Here is an 8,157-nt window from a genome sequence, read left to right as displayed (position 1 = left end):
TTCCCCTTGAAATGGCCAAATGCGTCATGCGAGCGTTCAGAATGATGGCCACCACCTTGAAGACATCCTTTTTAAAACACAGTGAAAAAAATCAATTTTGTATACCCCTTCTTGTGTCATAAAGAAACTTACATTATTGTATAGCATTTTTGTAGAATAACTGTTTGTACATATACAGTATACATATATATATATATATATATACAGTGCATCCGGAAAGTATTCACAGCGCATCACTTTTTACACATTTTGTTATGTTACAGCTTTATTCCAAAATTGATTAAATTCATTTTTTTCCTCAGAATTCTACACACAACACCCCATAATGACAATGTGAAAAAAGTTTGCTTGAGGTTTTTGCTAATTTATTACAAACAAAAAAACTGAGAAATCACATGTACATAAGTATTCACAGCCTTTTCTCAATACTTTGTCGATGCACCTTTGGCAGCAATTACAGCCTCAAGTCTTTTTGAATATGATGCCACAAGCTTGGCACACCTATCCTTGGCCAGTTTCACCCATTCCTCTTTGCAGCACCTCTCAAGCTCCATCAGGTTGGATGGGAAGTGTCGGTGCACAGCCATTTTAAGATCTTTCCATAGACGTTCAATCGGATTCAAGTCTGGGCTCTGGCTGGGCCACTCAAGAACATTCACAGAGTTGTCCTGAAGCCACTCCTTTGATACCTTGGCTGTGTGCTTAGGGTTGTTGTCCTGCTGAAAGATGAACCGTCACCTCAGTCTGAAGTCAAGAGCGCTCTGGAGCAGGTTTTCATCCAGGATGTTTCTGTACATTGCTGCAGTCATCTTTCCCTTTATCCTGACTAGTCTCCCAGTTCCTGCCGCTAAAAAATATTCCCACAGCATGATGTTGCCACCACCATGCTTCACTGTAGGTATGGTATTGGCCTGGTGATGAGCGGTGCCTGGTTTCCTCCAAACATGACGCCTGGCATTCACACCAAAGAGTTCAATCTTTGTCTCATCAGACCAGAGAATTTTGTTTCTCATAGTCCTAGAGTCCTTCAGGTGCCTTTTGGGAAACTCCAGGCGGGCTGCCATTTGCCTTTTACTAAGGAGAGAGGCTTCCGTCTGGCCACTCTACCATGCAGTCCTGATTGGTGGATGGCTGCAGAGATGGTTGTCCTTCTGGAAGGTTCTCCTCTCTCCACAGAGGACCTCTGGAGCTCTGACAGAGTGACCATCGGGTTCTTGGTCACCTCCCTGTCTAAGGCCCTTCTCCCCCAATCGCTCAGTTTAGATGGCAGGCCAGCTCTAGGAAGAGTCCTGGTGGTTTTGAACTTCTTTCACTTACGGATAATGGAGGCCACTGTGCTCATTGGGACCTTCAAAGCAGCAGAAATTTTTCTGTAACTTTCCCTAGATTTGTGCCTCGAGACAGTCCTGCCTCAGAGGACTACAGACAATTCTTTTGACTTCATGCTTGGTTTGTGCTCTGACATGAACTGTCAACTGTGGGAGCTTATATAGACAGGTGTGTGCCTTTCCAAATCATGTCCAATCAACTGAATTTACCACAGGTGGACTCCAATTAAGCTGCAGAAACATCTCAAGGATGATCGGGGAAACAGGATGCACCCAAGCTCAATTTTGAGCTTCATGGCAAAGGCTGTGAATACTTATGTACATGTGATTTCTCAGCTTTTTTATTTTTAATAAATTTGCAAAAACCTCAAGTAAACTTTTTTCACGTTGTCATTATGGGTTGTTGTGTGTAGAATTCTGAGGAAAAATATGAATTTAATCCATTTTGGAATAAGGCTGTAACATTACAAAATGTGGAAAAAGTGATGCGCTGTGAATACTTTCCGGATGCACTGTATATGTATAGTAAAGTGAGGGAATAACCAGGAGCCTTGCCTGGCTGGGATGCCCTCAGCTTCAATGGGCAGGGGGGGGGGGACAGCATGCACAGAGCATTTTCTCCCCAGAGCGCTAGATAGCAGCAGTGCCCTGAATTCCTACAAGACATCATGGGAACTGGAGTTCCTTGGCTCAGCCCTGTTGGGTCCCATGTTCGCCACCAGGGTAGCGACACGCCCTACTTTGTTGGACTCCAGCCATACCTAGACATGCTTTTGCACAGACATATATAGATAGACACTGCATTCACAGTGTTGCCCAGTTGACACGATACTTCAGCGCATCCGCCATATTGTGAGTGGCAAAGTGCCATTTAAACTAATACAGATAGACATGGAAACCGGGTTTTCTGATGAAAAACAATAACGTTTAAAACAGTAACGTTTACATACAACAGATTTTGGTGGATCGTTTAAATACAATTATTTATATCCATTTATACACAAATAATGGCAATTATTAAATAATAATAATAATCACTTTTATTATTAAATAATTCCTCCCATAAAAGTAACATTTCGTGGACTACCTTCTTCCATCTCCCGAAACATTTCTAGACGTCCTGTTCTTACGCAACACAGTACTGAAGTATTGGTTAATGCCCGAGTCACCTAACGTATAGATTACTGTAATGCTATTTTATCTGGCATGCCACAAAACTTATCCATCGCTTACAGCTTCTTCAAAATTCTGCTGCCAGGATAATAACCTGTTCTAAATCCACTGAACATATTACACCTATTCTCTCTCAACTTCACTGGCTCCCTGTTAACTACAGAATACAATATAAAATACTGTTCTTAACATTTAAAGCTCTCCACAACCTCACTGATCTCCTACAGACTTACACTCCTCTCGCTCATTCAGATCCTCATCTGCAGCTCTACTTTCTGTACCACACGTCAGACTCTGTGCTATGGGAGCTCGAGCGTCTCTCATAGTGCTCCTCAACTCGGGAATTCTCTTCCCTCTCATATACGTCAGCTCGATTCAATAATACATTTTAAAACTGCCCTCAAAACTTATCTTTTCAAACTGGCATACCAATTGTGAATTTTGCACTGTTACTGCCAGTTATCTTTGTTTGTTTGCTAATTATTGCTTTTTCATTAACATTCTCTTGTTTTAATTTTACTAATGTTGTTTAATTGTATTGTAAAGTGACCTTGAGTGCTAAGATTATAAAACGGGATTTTCTAATGGCCAAATATAACCAAAACAATTGTTCAGGTTTACCTATGAAATATAATCCCTTTCGGGATCTGGTTTGGGGCGTGAGGCATCTTTATTCATTACTTCACTCCACAGCAGTGCCACTCGCAATATGGCGACGACGTTGACGTACGATGCTGCTGGTCATTCGGCGTCTAGTAATTCTATGTCTGTGTTCTCTTGGTCCAAACCTCTGCGACACGGAAGCACTCCCGGTTTTTATATAAAAGGTGCTGCCTACCTCAACTCAAGAAGCCAGAATCGGGTGGAAGTGGACAGAGGTAGTGGAGAGGAGCGGAGGAGGCATTAACGGAGAGAGAGAGAGAGAGAGAGAGAGGAGGAAGAAGAAGAAGAACTGAACAAGAAGCTGTGATATATTGCCTAGTATTAGTTCATGCCAGTAGATGGTGCTGTTTGTTTCATGAATAATTCCAATAGGTTTGTTTCTCTTGTTTCTCTTGTTTTATGTTCTTGTTGATTAATGCATGTTTGGCGCAGTTTTTATAATATGTAGAGTTCAGAAGAATAAACCGATTATTTTCCAGGATATATATATCAGAGTGGAATTCACTTCAATACATAATAGTGGCGACGAGGATGGGATTTCAGTGAGTAATCCGGCGTGCTACTTACTGCAAAAAGAATCATAACTTAAATTCGGAAAAATAAATAATATATATACGGAATGGCATTATTAGGCCACGTTGAGGAGTTTGACATTTCAAATCCGGCCTCATGGGATTCGTATGCAGAGAGACTGAACTTTTTTCTAGAAGCTAACAAAGTAACAGACGCTGCCCAGAAGCGTGCAGTGCTGCTGAGTGTGATTGGAGGTAAAACGTTTGAAATTGTTAGGTCGCTCATCTCCCCTGCTAAACCCAGTGACAGGTCGTATCAGGAAATTGTAACATTGTTAAAAAATCATTTTGCACCCACCCCTTCAGAAACAGTTCAGCGTTTTCATTTTAATAGGAGGAACCAAAAACCAGATGAAAGTATTGCAGCTTACATTGCAGAACTTGAAGGCTGTCTGAAAACTGCAATTTTGGTAACAGTTTGGATTCCTTGCTGAGAGACAGACTTGTATGCGGGGTCAGAGATGAGGCTCTTCAGAGGCGGCTCTTAGCAAAATTAAATTTAACCTTTGCCTTAGCTCAGGAAGAAGCACTTGCATATGAGGCTGCATCAGTTCATTCAAAAGAAAAACAGGAATCATCTATTAAATTGTGCACATCAGACACCCATCAGTTGCAAAATAAAAACTCAAAAGCAAAGTCTTATTTCTTACACTCAGACATTTTGGACTCCACTCAAGGAAATTGCAATAGTTGTGGGGGGAATCACAGACGTGACGTTTGTCGTTTCAGAGAAGCTGTGTGTCATAAATGTAAGCGCCGTGGGCATCTACAGAGAGTATGTCGCCAGGGGGCTTATCCAGTGAAAGGCAAGCCAGCAAGTGCAAGTTCATCTCACAAAGTAGAACAAAGAGGCAGTGCAGCTGCAGAGAGTTTTGAAGATGGATGTGATACAAGTGTCTATTCTGCAGAAATCATCAACAGTGTGGGAGATTGTAAAACCAGACATAAGACATATACTCTTGTCACATTACAAGGAGTGCCATGCAGGATGGAAGTGGACTCAGGATGTGAGTATTCCTTAATCTCAGAGGAGACCTACCACACATTATGGCCAAGGAATGCTGCTCCTATTGTACCCTATGATATTCAACTTGTGGATTATAACAAACAAAATGTTACCGTGTTGGGTGCCTGCTCAGTCAAAGTACATTATAGGAAGGACAGGGTTATTTACGCCTTATTATTGTTAAGGGACAAAAGGCCAGTCTACTTGGCGCAGAGTGGTTTAATCCCTTAGGTATTCAGTTAACAGGAATACACAGCCTTGCCCCAGACCCAATACAGTCAGTCCTGAACGATTTTAGTTGTGTGTTTGAAGAGGGTTTGGGCAAATTTAAGGGTGCACCAGTTGTTTTTCAGTTGGACCCCAATGTAGCACCCATACGTTTAAAACCAAGACCTGTTGCTTTTGCTCTCCACCCCAAAATAGAAATAGAGCTCGACCGTCTAGTGAAGCAGGGTGCATTAGTTTCAGTAACTCATCCCATTTGGGCCACTCCTATTGTTCCTGTATTAAAACCAAATGGTGAGGTTCGAATATGTGCTGACTACAAATCCACAATTAATAAGGCATTACAGGAGGACCCATACCAGATTCCATCCATCAATCAGATACTTACTACATTAGCAAAGGAAGAGTTTTTGCAAAACTAGACCTGGCACAAGCATATCAACAATTGCCAGTGGATGATGCAGCTGCAGATGCACAGACCATAATTACTCACAAAGGTGCATTCAGAGTTACTCGCCTGCAGTATGGGGTTTGTATTGCTCCTGGGATTTTTCAGAAATTGATGGATAACCTTCTTTCAGGTCTGTCAGAAGTAGTTCCTTATTTTGATGATATTTTAAATTTGAGCAGAGACTGTGCAAGCCTTAGCTGAAAAGCTGTGTTTAGTACTACAACGATTTGCAGATGCAGGCTTGAGGCTAAAAAAAGACAAATGTGTATTTGGTGTACCAAGTGTAGAGTTCCTAGGGTTCAGAGTTGATGCTGAAGGAATTCATCCAACTACCACAAAAGTTAAAGCGATCCATGAGGCTCCAACACCAAGTAATAAACAGGAGCTGCAAGCATTTCTGGGACTGCTAAACTTTTATCATTCATTTCTAAAAGATAAGGCCACTGTGGCAGAGCCACTTCACAGACTGTTGGATAAAAATACCGTTTGGAAATGGTCCGACACCCATGAGAGAGCTTTCAATGAAGTAAAAAAGTTGCTATCATCAGACAGTATTTTAGTGCATTATGACTTGGAGAAACCACTTAATCTCACCTGTGATGCTTCCCCCTATGGAGTAGGAGCTGTTCTGAGCCACACAGTAAGTGGTGGTCATGAAGCTCCAATTGCATATTACTCGAGGACTATGACCAATACAGAAAGAAATTATTCACAAATTGATAAAGAAGCACTGGGTATCATTGCAGGAGTAAAAAATATTCATGAGTACCTGTATGGTAGGAGTTTTACAATCATCACAGACCACAAACCATTTTTGGGGCTGTTTAAGGAAATGGGCTTACGCCACAAATAATTTCACCTCGCATGCTCAGGTGGTCATTACTGTTAAATGCATATGACTATGAACTTCAGTATCGCCCAGGAAAAGAAATTAATAATGCGGATGCATTAAGCCGTTTACCCCTCAGGACCCCAGAATTTGAAATTCCTCCAGTATCGGAAGTTCTTATGCTAGAATCTATCTCCAGACCCCCTTTGCAGGCATCTGATATTGCATGCATGACGACAGCGGATCCAGTGTTAGCCCGTGTACTGAACTGGGTGTGGAAGGGGTGGCCGAAAGAAAAATTAGGGGAGGACTTCAAGCCATTTGAAAGGCGTCAGCATGAGCTGTCTTCATACAGGGGATGTCTTCTTTGGGGAAACAGAGTAATAATTCCACAGAAGGCACAAACTTTAGTGCTCGCTGCTCTACATGAAGGTCATCCTGGTATGGTAAATATGAAGGCACTTGCCAGAAGCTATGTGTGGTGGCCTAAAATGGATGAACAAATAGAACATTGGGTAGCTAGCTGTACTTCATGTCAAACTACACGGCATGCTCCAGCCAAAACTGTTAGTCAGCCATGGAGGTAACCAAGAACCCATGGTCTCAACTGCACATTGATTTTGCTGAACCTTATCAAGGACAAACCTTTTTCCTCATTGTTGATTCCTTCTCAAAGTGGTTAGAGGTCAGCCCTGTTTTTGCTGCAACAACAACTGCAGTCATACAAATATTGAGAAAGTTGTTTGCCACACATGGACTTCCAGATACAATTGTGTCTGATAATGGTGCACAGTTTACTTTGGATGAGTTCCAGGCATTCTTGGGTAACCTCATAAATCATATCAAGACAGCTCCATTTCACCCATCGTCAAATGGCCAAGCTGAACATATGGTGCAAACTACTAAAGACGCACTTAAAAGAATTGTGATCGGAGACTGGCATCTTAGACTATCAAAGTTCCTGCTGCAACAGCATGTAACTCCTTGTTCCAGTACAGGATATAGTCCAGCAGAACTATTGATGAACAGGAAACTTAAAACATGCTTAGATCGTCTCCACCCAGATCTAGTGTCAGATTTGCAAAGAAAGAAGGAGTCGCAGTTTTGTAAAGTTACACACAGTCCAACAAGGCAGTTTAAAGCAGGGGATAGTGTGTTTGCAAGAAACTATGCAACAGGGCCTCGGTGGATGCCAGCAATGGTTGTGAGAGTTATGGGGTCAGTATCTTACGAGGTTAAGACAGATGATGGCTGAATATTTATGAGACACATCGACCAACTTAGAGGGCGAGTAATTAACTCAATGCCTCAGGAGACTGAAAGCCACTTGGAAAATCATGAGGAGCGCAATAACACACAGCCAGCTACGCCCCAACAATCAGATGATGATAATTCCATGACACCTGATCAGATTCAGGAGCCCACTGAAGTTACCCCAAATGAGGGCCTGTCAGATGTTGAACTTGAGCGTCCTAAAAGAATAACTCGCCAGCCAGCTTATCTAAAGGATTATGTTATCTAGGGGGGAGGAATGTGATATATTGCCTAGTATTAGTTCATGCCAGTAGATGGTGCTGTTTGTTTCATGAATAATTCCAATAGGTTTGTTTCTCTTGTTTCTCTTGTTTTATGTTCTTGTTGATTAATGCATGTTTGGCGCAGTTTTTATAATATGTAGAGTTCAGAAGAATAAACCGATTATTTTCCAGGATATATATATCAGAGTGGAATTCACTTCAATACATAATAGAAGCATTGCTGTGTACTGAGCTTGCTACTACGACTGTGTTTGTGGTGTTGGAAACGCTTACTGGGAAGCTATTTATTTATTCACTTTTATATTGTATTTTTGACAAACTGTTCTGACATGCAACTTAAATAAACTTGACTTATACTGAGCATTAACAATA

The 8,157-nt window shown here is 41.6% G+C and overlaps 1 pseudogene; it reads left to right on the top strand.

The window, feature by feature from the left end:
• Positions 1–3,783: 3,783 nt before the first annotated feature.
• Positions 3,784–7,502, top strand: LOC120528715 (annotated as a pseudogene).
• The last annotated feature ends 655 nt before the right edge of the window (positions 7,503–8,157 follow it).

The sequence above is a fragment of the Polypterus senegalus genome, chromosome 4 (assembly GCF_016835505.1).
Source record: "Polypterus senegalus isolate Bchr_013 chromosome 4, ASM1683550v1, whole genome shotgun sequence".
NCBI lineage: Eukaryota > Metazoa > Chordata > Cladistia > Polypteriformes > Polypteridae > Polypterus > Polypterus senegalus.
The sequence above is the reverse complement of the archived record's forward strand: the minus strand, read 5'-3'. Positions and strand labels throughout refer to the sequence as shown.